Source organism: Lytechinus pictus, chromosome 6, assembly GCF_037042905.1.
Source record: "Lytechinus pictus isolate F3 Inbred chromosome 6, Lp3.0, whole genome shotgun sequence".
NCBI lineage: Eukaryota > Metazoa > Echinodermata > Echinoidea > Temnopleuroida > Toxopneustidae > Lytechinus > Lytechinus pictus.
Window position 1 is genome coordinate 2,961,797 of NC_087250.1, and position 14,169 is coordinate 2,975,965.

Consider the following 14,169-nt stretch of genomic DNA (forward strand, 5'->3'; position numbering starts at 1 on the left):
TCGTCAAATTCGTAAAAAATTGAAATATTGTATAATTCAAACAATAAAAAACAAAAGAAATAGTGAGTGAGTGACATCATCGACTCTCTCATTTGGATGTAACTGGCTCGTTCACAACTATTTTATTAAAAATAATCGAAACTTTGAAAAGTCATAACTTTCTTATTTTACATCCGATTTTGGTGAAATTTTCAGCATTGTGCTTGTCTGATTTTTCTCTATTGATTCAAATCAACATTTATCTCAGGTGGACTTGACCTTTAAAGGGTAGGATTCACATCATGAATATTGGTAAATTTAGGTTTAGATGGATTAGCTTTGCGTTTCGATAAGCTCAAATTCTCCTTACCGCAATACTATGTGGCGTAGTGAGAACAAGAGACCCTGACGAAGGTCAGACATAGTGTTTTTTTTTTAGGAATACGAGTGAACGAAGCGAGCAACACAAAAAATTACTTTTGAAAAAAAAAATATTGACTCTTTGTAAAGCATCTCATTTTGTGAGAGATTTCAGCCTGACTTAATAGGAAAGGATACTACATTTTAACTTGTTCAATTTCCTTTCTTTTGTCCTTTTCTTTCTTAGTAATGATTTTTATTTTGTATTATTTTTTTATGTATTTTATCATTTTTTGTGGGAGGGGGGGGGGGGGCGAGAAGTATATATATAGCTCCAAGACCCATCCATCTCTACGGCAGTGACTTGCATTGTTATCACCACTTGAGGTATTGTAGTTTTTTGTATCATTAGCTTCATCATTATAATTCAGTATCAATTCTGATTCGATATCAATTGATAATGATTCATACAATATACATGATTCATACAATATACATGCATACTTTCGACGAAAAAAAGTCATAGCTCCTCAAAGGGGAAACAAAGAAGGATTAGTGAAGGAGGAAGAAGAAGCAAAAGAAGAAGAAGTAGAGGAAGAAGAAGAAGAAGAAAAAGAAGAAGGAGAAGAAAAAAAAAGCAAAAGAAGATGTTGACGAAGGGCGAGAGCTAATCTACGAAATGACGCAAAATACACCATTGCAACAAACCTACCGATATTTTCTTCGCAATGTGTCCCAACGTATCCGAGGACACAATAGCAGCTATATCCAAATAGTTCCTCCATACACGTTCCTCCGTTAAGGCACGGGTTTGAGTTACAAGCTTTTACAAAAGAACATGAAGAAGGGAACGTAAACCAGCATCAAGGGGCACGAAATTATTTACAAACGCTATGTGTAGTATCTTAGTATTGACATAAACCTTTTTAAGGTAATACAGATAATACAATCAGCGTATAATTTCGTTATCAGAGAGCAACTAATTGTAATATCAACCAGCATCTGTCAGCAACCACCCCATTTCCAACAATTAGTCTTGAGTTAAGGCTGATTGAAAATAGCCAAAAGAGTAATCTGAATCGCAAAAAGTGAACGCAAAATGTCAGGTTATATGAAAGAGTCCTTCATTCTGTAAAAATTTGCCGTAGAGTTGACTAAGGAAACCAGATACCAGAGTTCCTTTGACACACTATATCTTTTTTTTTGCAGATTGCTTGGAAGTTACATAAGTTTCGGTTATCCGAAGGTTCCTTGGCCCGAAAACAAAATAAGGTTCGTTAGTCCGAAAATAAAATAAGGATCGGTTTTCTGAAAATTAAATTAATTCATTTTTTAGTAACAAAACGGTGTAGCAATTAAAGAACAACAATACATTATTCAACAATAGTTTCAACAGAGGTTGATGCGTGTGTATTTTGTGGTAAAAGCATTTATTGCATTTATTGCATCTTATTTTCTCTGAGAAATTGCTGCATGATAGTGCGATTTAATTTAGAATATTGAGGGCTGTGTATTGGTCTCACAAGAGTAACCTCCATATAAGGGATTTATTTAGGGGTTGGGTGTCATTTTTAAAAGATTCTGCTGGTCATGATAAATAAATTCCCCGTAGGAAAAATGGCCTTTTTCAAGAAGGAAAATTACCCTTTTTAAAATAAAATGTGCCATTTTTTCGAAAATAAATACTCTTTTTGAGGTACGACTTAATATATATATTCAGGTTAGAAAACCTCTTTTCTTTTTGCTCACGCTCGCCTCGTTTCTTATGTAGTAATGTACTCACTTTTTATTCTGGCTATACAAATGCTTAAAATTTCCGGTTTTCAGATAAGACTATCTTTTATTCTAGGTTCGTCCTTAGTGCTCTTTTTCATGATTATGATAACATCTTGGATTTTTTAGTTTTAATTTAATTTTGAAGTGTCCAAAGGTTTGAGCTTGCAATTAACGCTCACAACATCTCGCGCGGGATGCCATTTAGTTTTAACAGTATGGCCTAATTAGTCTCATAATTGACCAAAAAAGCGGGTTTAAGAATTTTAGATTAAAAATTTAACCGTGAAAAATCCAAGATATCAGAAGTCACTTCGAAAAAAGCTTTGCTCAACTGAATTACTACAAAACACACAATGACATCACACAAATGACAATCTTATGGCGAAAATATAACAAAAATGCCAATTTAGACATAAAAGTTGCCCATTTTTGCCCCTAAAAAGAAGTTACGTTCCCTGCCTTCCAATCCTCATACAAATTGAAAATTAAACGGTGTCCCCCCACGCTTGATGTTCTGGTTTCCTGTTTTAGTCACATATTATGTCACTTTTCGGATCAACGAACCGTTAAAATAATAAACCTTATTTCATATTTTGATTAAAAAACCTTCGAAATACCGACTCCTATTTTGTTGTCGTAATAACGAAGACCAATAAATGTGTGTGAAAGCAGTACAATCGATAAAAGAAATCAATGAAAGTTGAAGAAAAATTGAACAAATAATACAGTTATCAGCATGTGAGTGTTGAGATTGCTAATGAGGTGGACATTTTTCCTTTGTGATTGCGACCAACATGTGTGATACATGTATCATACTTATAAAAACTCCTCAATTACTTTTAAATGTTCTTTTTATGAGGTCTATCCATTTTAGATGACATAGTCTTGTTTTCATTGGTCCAGGGGGAAGTTTATTTGAGGCTTCGTAAAAAGCCAATGACGAAGAGCTTGTAATATCATAAGAATGGATTAAAAAAAACAATTAAGTTTGGGGGTATATTATCACTGAACAGAAGGGAAAATTTGTAGTTCTGCGACTTCACAAATCTTAGTGTTATTGCCAATAGGAGGATCTCCATTTTAACAGAATTAGTAATTTAGAAATTCAGATATTCATAACGTTCTTTATTGCTTGTCCAATTGTTCCCGAACTTTTGTTGATAATTTCTTCTATTTTTGGTACAAGCCGACCTGTTGCAAGGGTTTTCTGCTCGGTCAAAGTAGCAATCGTAGGCCTACCTGGATGTGCGCAGTATAGGTTGACTTTATCTCTCATCGCCGGTGGTGTTCTGACTTCATATTCAGGATGATCACGAGTTAGATACTTGGGAACAGGCTGCACTAATTCCCCGGTGTGCTCGGAAATGGTTTGAGGGCAGGCGATGTCTGGTATTGTTTCACATGTTTGGCCACCGAATACACCTGCTTCAGGGTAATCATGAGGGAAAAACGAAGGATAAATAAGAAGCTGACTGACACTGGCGTAACTTCTTTTCTTTTTTTTTCTTCTTCTTGCTCTTCTTTGTCTGTATGCTTTCTCCTTGTTTTTTGTTTAGATTTCAGCCTATAAAGAGCTGTAAAATATGAAGCTGATATTTTACGCATGATCTAAAAAATACTTTTTATAGTGCAATTAATGGACTTAGGCCGCGCAAGAGAGTTGCATTTTGTAAAACAAAATAATAAGGAGGTCCGGCGTATTTTTCGATCATTCCTCTTTCTCTTTTACCATTTGTTTAAAGTAATAACAACATTATTTGTACAAATAAAATGGTCCCCGAGTAAGTTTGAAAGGGTTTAACGTTATGTCTTACCGTAAAACTCGTGGTTCAGTATGACGAACACAGAGAAGGCCGTCACCCCTAAATAATGCTTAAAGAGGAAGAAAGAGAAACGAAAATTTAACAAACTGTGAAATATTACACATGTACAGTTCACGTGTTACATTAATGTGAGAAATCGTGTACAACAACTTTTTTTAAATTTATGTGCTCTGAATGTTTTTATTATTATTATTGACTATTATTAATTATAAAAATTGTGAAAAAATGATAATAATGAATAATATTGATGAAATGAGAGATAAAGGTATTTATTCGCCTTACAACTATAAGCAAATCAAATGCATGTATGAGTATCGCTTAAATTTTCCAAAAATATTGCTCAATAATTAAAATGTTGTCGCAAGAAACACAGTCGAATGATTAACCCCTCAATTGTAACAATAACATAAGAAAAAGTGTAATACAATGTAACTCAAATAGTTAAGAACGAAGGAGAAACATCCATATGTCTGTATAGATACATAATTATGTGTGTGAACTAGTCTAGATGTGGAAATGTGTGACTATTTTTCCTGCCAGCATCCAGCTCAAAGGTGCGTAAAAATGAATAGGACTAAAATCATTATAATTGTGAAAAAGACGTCATACAAACCATTCTTATACACAAGTGAGATATTCGCTAAAGTTTGGATAGTTATGTCTGGATATTCAAGTACGACCCGACTCTACCAAATTATCAGTTGAGCCAAAGTACATCGCCTTATATTGTGGCGTTCTTATTTTATTGGTAATGAAATGTAAATAACCATAATCAGCCTAATTTGAACAATTTGATTAGAACAGGTTTTTGGGTTTCCGCATGACGAAAAGCCGACAGCGCGCTCTCCTCCGCGATCGTACGCCAATATTTTACCAATCGTCATAATTACATTTCCACTTTGTTTGCGTTGAAAAGAACATGACCAATAGTAGCGAATTACAATGCAAAATGCAATTCACAATCATAAAGGCAACTTGACACTTTTTTTTAATGAGTTTAGTAAAGGTGTTAAAGCATGTTTCCAGCTTTAAATCACCCATTGCGTCTATCTCTAATGCTATGTTATGGAGTATGTAAACTACACTGCATGTGTAGATTAGGTCATTATGAGGATAACCATTCCTTTCTTTCTTTAATTTTTGTTCAGCATTATTGAATCAGTATCGAAACAAATATTGTGCAGAGCCAATTTGGTTCACTAGCATAATTTATTTGGGAAAAAATAATTCAAATTTTTTATCGAATCTCAGATATTGTTTTGCTGCTATTTGGACGATTACATCGTGGAATGGGACGCCTCAGTCCCACATGCACTTGCAGTCTTACACACTTGTAAACTATATCATAAAGCTCTATTTACACGAACTTTAAAGTTTCTATTGTTTATTTTGGTCTTGATTACACTGATCAACTTTTTTTTTCATGTTCTATTATATCATACTCATTTTTATTGCGTACTTGAAGTATGATGATTTGAATACATTATCTTGCATGTGGAAGGGTTCAGTTGGTAGATGTGAACAATGATTATCAACCGATACCGAACCTATTGCATTGTAGAAATCACAACGCAATATAATAAATAAACTAATCTGCAATTTGTACTAGGCCTGAAGGTCAATCTACAATCAACAGTCTATCCTTATAATAACGTTTTGCATTAATACTTCATAATCACCCATCTACAATCAACAGTCTATCCTCATAATAACATTTTGCATTAATACTTCATAATCACCCATCTACAATCAACAGTCTATCCTTATAATGACATTTTGCGTTAAGTCTCCATAATCACCAAAGTTACTACAAGGGGAAGATTGGACAGTAGATAGACCGCGTAATGAAACGGTCTACAGCGTTAAGTAAGTAACGACCTTTTTTGACCTTCAAGTTTGCGTATCGCGAGATGGTTGTGTACAAAACATATGAGAGAAATGGTGAAGGGGTGAAGGAATAGACGAATTTTAAATTGAATTTTTTTTTCTTCAATTTTTCCCCCCTTAAATTTGAGATGAAGATATTTCAGAGTTTTATTGGTAATAAAACGTGGAATTATTTCCATGCGCCACCCTTGAACCCTCTCCAAACTTCCCTCTCTCATTTTCCCCATATGTTTTATACACAGTCGCTTGCCGATATGCGAAGGTTTACATACTCAACGCTGATTGGCGCTCTTCCCCATAAGCATTTATCGAGCGTTTAAAAAAATCGTCGAAGTGTCCGATCTTCCCCTTGTAGTATCTTTGTAATCACACATCGACAATCAACAGTCTATCCTCATAATGACATATACATTTAGTCTTCGTAATCATCAGGAAAAAACCCCATGATTGCATGGAATAATTTCCTAATCATCCTTAATTAAATTTCATCATGCTCATGATTTATTCCATTGCCGACCTTGAACTCTGATAATATGAATACATTTTTTTTGTGTGTGTGTTCTTTCTGTTGCCGCAACCAATGTTTGCCTTAAAGGACAAGTCCACCCCAACAAAAAGTAGATTTGAATAAAAAGAGAAAAATCCAACAAACATAACACCGAAAATTTCATCAAAATCGGATGTAAACTAAGAAAGTTATGACATTTTAAAGTTTCGCTTAATTTCACAAAACAGTTATATGCACATCCTGGCTGGTATGCAAATGAGGAGACTATGACGTCATCCACTCACTATTTATTTTTTATTTTATTATATGAAATTTGAAATATTCTCATTTTCTCCTCATTGCCAAGTGATACAATGATTTATTCCTCCCTGAACATGTGGAATTAGCATTGTTTAATACTCTATGGTTCAGTCAAGTTGGTCCTAATTGTCAAATCTAAAAAAAAATGAAATATTGTATAATTCAAACAATAAAAACAAAAGAATTAGTGAGTGATGGACATCATCATCTGACTCACCTAGTTGTGCATATCACTGTTTTGTGAAAAATAAGCGAAACTTTAAAATGTCATAACTTTCTTATTTTACATCCGATTTTGATGAAATTTTCAGCACTATGCTAGTTTGATTTTTCTCTTTTTATTCAAGTCAGCATTTTCCTGGGGTGGACTTGACCTTTAAAGGTGATGAATTCCTCAGTTCCATCGAGTAAACAGTTGAATGTTGAAATGGCAACGAACAAAGAAATGACCAGGTTCACGAGCTATTAGAAAAATCGAACAATGATTTCACTGAGCCCTGACCGTTGTGATTGGAATGGAATGGAAATGGAGGTGGACTTTCGAGCTATTGATACCTGATGCTAACTAAGGAGAATGGAAGTTGCACCTCATTTACATTTGCTCTACGGCGGCCGTGCAGCAAGTTAAGCCACCCTTATACCTTGGTCACATTTGTTCTACGGCGGCCGTACGGCGAGTAGAAAACAGCCGTTTTATTCATTTTTATTCAAACCCCCTATATGTAGTTGGTACAAAAAAAATGTTAAAACGGCAGTTTTCGACTCGCCGTACGGCCGCCATAGAACATATGTGACGAAGGTATTATCTAGCTCGTACAAAAAAAAACTGTTTTAGACTCGCCGTACAGTACCATTTAACCAAGCTATTCAACATGGGTTTGATGATAGTAAAATAAACAACATGAACATACTATTGATACCTGATGCTAACTGCTCTGTACTTGATAATCTGAGTAGATACCGGTTAACTGCTTAATTCAATTTTGTCATGAGTTTCAGTCATGCTGCTTTAAGTATACTTGCAAGAAACACAAACAAAAGGTTCGAAGAAATACATGTTTTTATTACGAAAGATTACAATTTTTCAAAATATTCAATAAAACTTAAATACACCTACTAACGCCGGAGAAAATATTTCATGAAAACATATTTAATAAATTTTCATTGAGATAGAACTAAAAGCAGCCACAAGTAGTCGTGATTCATTGAATAAAACGGAATGAGTACGCTAATAATTTTTGTAGCTGAAATACACTTTTTAATCGCCGTCTCTTTTTATTTTATTTTTAAAGATGAAATAAAATAGGAAAATGGGCTTCTTTTTATTCTAAAAACACATAGGCCTACTGTATATATATTTTTTTGTTTGCTGCTTTCTAAACCTTGCCATGTAATAGCAAAGCTATTTTCTGCATATTTTTTGTCAAAGAAGTTTGGATCTACGGCGACTTAAATTCCTATTCAAACTGTGGGAAAGTTAATAATGAATATCTTTGTCTTTTATACATCGGAAACATTCTGAAAATCTTGCAAGACCACTTTGGACTTTATGTTAATCTTTATATCCAGACAAATGGTATGTTGCCGCCATTCACCATTCCCCGATATGTTGTTCTTGAATCACATTTACTTATGTTTTTTTTCTCTTCTTGATTTCCTTTTACAGAGAAACCAGCCTTGAATACGCGCACTACGGTCAACGCCGAGCTGAGGGAGACGCTGCGTCGTCGTCCTTCAAAGATTCCGACATGTCGTCGACCATCCCGGTCTCCTACTCCCGTGACCACGCCTACCATTGACCTGCCCGTTGAGAGTCCAGCAACAGACCTTTCCTCGCCCATCGCTTCTGAGGACCTGTCCGTGCCCTCCAGTCTCGACGTAGTGTCACCGGTACCAGACGCTGGATACTTCGCCAACCTGTCCACGGATCTCAACAGCGATAACGAGTCTGGCTCCGTTCTTGTTCATCGATCTGAGTGCCTGTCAGCTTTCCAACCTGTCTCCCAGCCCGTTCCCGCTTCGCAAGTTGGCATAACTACGGAACCAACCCACGAGGACTGGAGGACATTGTGGTTCAGCTAGTGACTGAGACGAGGGCACTCCACCACTAGAACGCTGTCCTCCACCAGCAGAACCAGACGCTTCAGCAGCAAAACCAGGGGCAGTATTCTGAGGTCATTTTATCTGTAAAATATTTTATTTTATCTCTTAAAATGAAATTGGTATTCTAAGATGACATTTTATCTCTCAGATAAAATTTAAAATTTTATCTTGCGTATCTATGATGATACGCAACAGAGCAGTGGCTGCGTAGACATACCCATCGCGTATCTGGCCATAATTGCAACGCGGGTAATGTACTTGCACCAAAGTTACTTTGAAGAAAAAATAAAATAAACTTAAAAGAGGGTAGGGGCTATTTTATCTCCGCGACGTTGATTTCGTCAATATTTCTAGGTGAATTAACTCCAACTGTTGGCATGAAATTTAAGAAAAATGATAGATTCATTGAGAACAACACCTTAAAGTTATTCCTGTACAATCAGGAAGCATTTCATAAGACTTTTCTTGACTAATATTGTCTTTGAAATGATGCTTGAAAAGATGCGATATACATGTAGACTTCGAAAAAGGGATGAGAGTAATGCAATTTTAGTTAAAAAGAAATCTCTGTAAAGACGCCTAAGCGTATAGTGCAAGCGTATTGAGGTCAATAAATTGACGCAATCTCACTCCTTTGCCACACCTCCTAGCGGAATGGATTTCCATTGGTTGAGAGATATGAGAGAGCTATAAAAGCGCGTTTCTAATTGGATATTAATTAAAAAATAGGTGTGTCTTACAGAGATAAAATGAAGATAAAATTGTTCTCAGAATACCAATTCGGAGAGAATTTAAGGGTATTTTATCTCACTGATTTTAACGGAGATAAAATATTTTATTTTAACTGAGATAAAATGGATCTCAGAATACCACCCCAGGCCATGTTCTTCGAGTCCGCCGAGCTGAGGAAGGAGGTGCGTGAATTGAAAGGGCAACGCCAGGAAAAGGCTTCTCCGAAGTACGCAACCCTCGCTGACGACCAGGTCCCGATTGGGTCTTCCGATGCGAGTGTAACCATCGCACAGTGGGCCAGAATGGGTTGAAAGTGCGCCAAAATTATATTCAGAGTTATATTTTTACTTTAACATGTTGATGAAGGGTAATTTTGGGCGTAGAATCGACTGAACATAATTTAAAGCCGATGTTACGTCACCTTGATACAAAATTCTGATTGGCTACTTAAAACCTATCTGTGAAAAGACAAATTACGCTAAACAATGTGAAGTATAACTTTGTGTTATGTGCTACTTTCAGATTGACCAGAGTGAATGTTGGTTTATGCTTCTCACATGCCTAAAAAGTGTGTATGAGATGCCGAAAATAAATTTATGGCATCTAAATGATCATTAATTAGATTTATTTAAAAAAAAAAAAATCTGAAAATATTAACCGTGCTTTATCAAGCTGTGTGAACTTGTGTAAAACGCAGAGTACATATCACCACGAATGTATCACTATGAGGAGGGTTTTGGGCTGAAATTATTCTACAAGTGGGTATAGCCCTTATTTGCGTAAGCGACCTTTATTTTGTTTACATTATGCCCAGAACTCATGTCATTTTCATGGAATGGGAGAGGAATCGTCCTCGCTGTGCAAAAGCGAACGGCAATGTACACCCATACGGTGCGCTACGACGACTGCTCGGTATAAAAATGACCGTTTTTAACAGGTTTTTGGGGTGTTGTGTCAAGTAAAATCGGCTCCAACATGAAAACAAGCAAAAACGGGCAGCTAAATTTGGTATCGACTTAAAGCTTAGACATCGGGAAAAATTATGCTTGTAGAATTAAGACAAAAATCCATGGAAATCTAAACGTTTCTAATGTAAATGCAAAAAACATGAATTTTCAGCCTATTTCGAGGAATATTCATCCTATAAACCTCCTGAAGGTGTCTTTTATCTACTTTGAACCCTTTCACACGAAAAAAGATATATCAGGATTATGTGGGAGCCATTTCAGATTCCTACATGAAAAACCTCCTGTGAAATGGCCTGTTTTTCAACTAGGTTGTCATATACGCGACATTTCGCAAAATGTCACATTTTACGATTTGAGGTAGGAAATTAACAACCTTTATGAAAATTCCGGAAAAAAAATATTTTGCTGAAGTATTCCTCAAAGTGTTGTCTTTCAGCTGGGCATGACAAAAAGTAAAAATCAGAAATTGCCCACAATGACTTTTGGCGCACTTTTGTTTCTCCCCGGCCCACTGTGCATCGGCCGTTCGGTGTATCTGCGAGCCTGGGAGTCAACCGCGGATACCAAGGATCTAGTCTTATGCCTTATGTCGACTCAGTTCACAAGGGAGGAGCTGGCAGCGAGTAACGTCAATGGAAGCAACATGTTTAACGGAAAGGGGAGGACTACCGAACAGGGACTTCGTGAAGATAGTAGATTTCAAGCGATCCTCGCGCAGGCAGTCATCCAGTTCCCTGGGAGCCTCAGCAACGACCAGCAGACAGGCAGAGGAAGAAGCTGAGAGACGCCGTTAACAACAAGTGCAGGAAGAGTGCCTGTTTGCTCCCTTGATGTTCAATCAGAGTATGAGACTCGAATGGAGGTAGTTTAAAGGACGAGTCTGCAGAACAAGCTGCGTATCTCAATAGATATGAGGGCGCGTGTCTCAGATTTAGACCTTCATGTTTGGATCCTGGTTTAAAGTTGTGGTTTAACTATGGAGCACAAATTGGGGCACAAATCCCTAACAGTACACATCCACTTTATTTATTCATACGACACCAACATTGTTCATAGTTGTCTGGGAATGATAACTGAGGTATTTTTCTTCATATGAAAGCAGAAGGAAACAAGATATTAAACGTAATAAAATATACAATATAAACATAATTTTTGAATTATTGGCTCCCCATAATTTTAGCACGGAGTTAGACCTTGAGTGCAGTTTTGCTCATTTGTGCACCTTAAATGTGCAATTTAGCTATATCAAGCATCCAGTACAAGGTGCATATAATATATATATATATTTTTACTTTTGGCCTTTTAAACATGTCTTCAGAATACGGGCCATAGAATCTGGCATGCTGTATACATTTTTATCATTAAATCAATAAAGCAAACGCAAAGCCTGATCTTAAAATATATTCCGACCTGAAAAATTGTCAATTTAAGCTCTATTACTGCCAGTCGGCAAGCCCCTGTGTTAATAAGCAAATGAGCAAGACCCCAACTCTCTTGTGAATATTAAATAACATGGAAATATAGCGTAGTCTTTCATCCAGACCCAAATCTTTCAAATAACAAATGAATAATAATAATAATAAATTAGTAATAATAAAAAAAGCAAACAAGGACCCACGATCCTATTTATGTTGAAATAACATGGAAATATAGCGTAGTCTTTCCTCCAGACCCAGATCTTTCAAATAAGAAATGATGAATGATAATAATAGATTAGTATTAATAAAGAAAATCAAACAAAGACCCACGATCCTCTTTACGATGAAAAACATGGAAATTTAGCGTAGTCTTTCCTCCAGACCCAGTTATAAAAGTCATTTAAAACACAACAACAACAAAACAAAGACCCTGCAATCTTATCAACATTGAATAACATGGAAATATGATGTAGTCTTTCCTCCAGACCCAATTATTTCAAAATAACCAAAATCATTAAAAAAGAATAACATAATCTAAGGCCCAACTATCCTTCAAACTAAGAACCTTCAATAAATAAAAGTTTAGAGAGTTTTCTTTATTCCAGACCTTGTCATTTTAAAAATAAGATAAATGAAATCCTCATAACTAAGACTCAATCATATTCTTGTGCCTGTTCAACATGAATAAGATGATTGGGGGAGTATTTCATCAACATTTATGTCCGACAAGTTGTCAGATCTGACAACTGTTCTTGATGTTGATTGGCTAAGAAGCAGTGCTACCAGTGTCGGATAAAACGTCAGACAACTCCTTTCATGAAATGCTCCCCGGGCTCTAAGTTTTGATGTTGTTTTTTTATAATAAATTTCTTTGCCTGGAAGACAAAATGAATGTTTAATTACATCATTTATTACAGGATGTTAGGCTGGAAGAGGGTTAAATTTTTTTGTTCTGTTTTTTTTTTAATAAACTGGTCTGGTCAAATTAAGTATGCGTTATCACAAGGGTTTTATAGTTTGGAAGATGCTGGGGTCTAAGTTTTAAGATTAATGTTTCGCTTAATTTGTATTTTAAAGAGAACTGGGTGAGGGGTAAAGACAACACTCTAAGCCCAAGCATTTTAAGTGGGTTTAATTTTGAAGATTGGTCTTAGCTGTGATTTTTTTTTCAATATTTGTTTATCTTTTAAATAACAGGGTCTAGACGAAAGACTAAGCATAATACTCGTGTTATTCCACAAGAATAATAATATGACAAAGTCTTTTGTTTTTAATTGTTAATTGTTTTTGTTAAAATCATTTTTAAACTACTGGGTCTGGAATAAAGACAACGCTCTAAACATGTGCTTTTCTACATGCATGGTCTTAATTTGGAGGATTGTTGGTTCTAAGATTCGTTTTGGGGGTTGGGTTTTATTGATTTTTTATTCTTGAAATAATTGCGTCTGGAGGAAAGTCGATCTTCGACAATCGGTCTTCATGTAATTCCACAGTAATTAGATTAATGGGTATTCGTTTTAGAATATTTGTAAAAACTATTTTATTTTTTTCAAATAATAACCAAGTCTGGAGAAAGGATGTTTGCTTTACCCATGCATTATTACAATGTTTTGTAGGGGTCGTAGTATTATTAAAAAAAACTGGGTGTGGGGTAAAGACATACTTTTTTACTGGGTGAAACTTTGGAAAATTGGTCTTAGATTTGAAGTTTGTAAATTCATTTTTTAATACCCGGGTCTGGAGGAAAGAATTTGGACTTATATTGTAATTGTTTAATTAACCGGGTCTGGAAAAAAGACTTTGCACTTTTGTGCTATATGAACGCATTTCTATAGGGTTTAGTTTTTAGTTTTAAGTAACCGGGTCTGGAAAAAAGACTACGCTTGATTCTCTTAGCGCATATATTCAAAATATACGCCGTATAAGTTGAAAAAACAACAAAGACATTAATTCCACTAGTTTTAATCAACTGGGTCTGGAGAAAAGACTAAGCTCAATTCTCATTTTTATTCCACTGGAATATCATTATTGTATCTTAGTATGGACTTATATTATAATTTTTGAAATAAACGGGTCTGGAAAAAGACTTTGGACTTATATTAAAATTTTTGAAACAACCGGGTCTGAAAAAAAGACTTTGGACTTGCAGTATAATTTTGGAATTAACCGGGTCTGAAAAAAGACTTTGGACTTATATTATAATTTTTGAAACAACTGGGTCTGGAAAAAAGACTTTGGAAGTATATTATAATTTTTGAAACAACCGGGTCTGGAAAAAAGACTTTGGACTTATATTATAATTTTTGAAACAACCG

General features: G+C 35.4%; 1 long non-coding RNA gene across 1 annotated transcript; it reads right to left on the reverse strand.

Annotated features, from left to right (window-relative positions):
* Positions 1–1,057: 1,057 nt before the first annotated feature.
* Positions 1,058–4,639, reverse strand: LOC135154385 (uncharacterized). Its single transcript, XR_010293781.1, has 4 exons — positions 4,552–4,639; positions 3,930–3,987; positions 3,355–3,537; positions 1,058–1,162 (listed from the first exon to the last, which is right to left on the reverse strand). It is a non-coding gene; the product is annotated as an uncharacterized LOC135154385 (long non-coding RNA).
* Between the last annotated feature and the right edge of the window lie 9,530 nt (positions 4,640–14,169).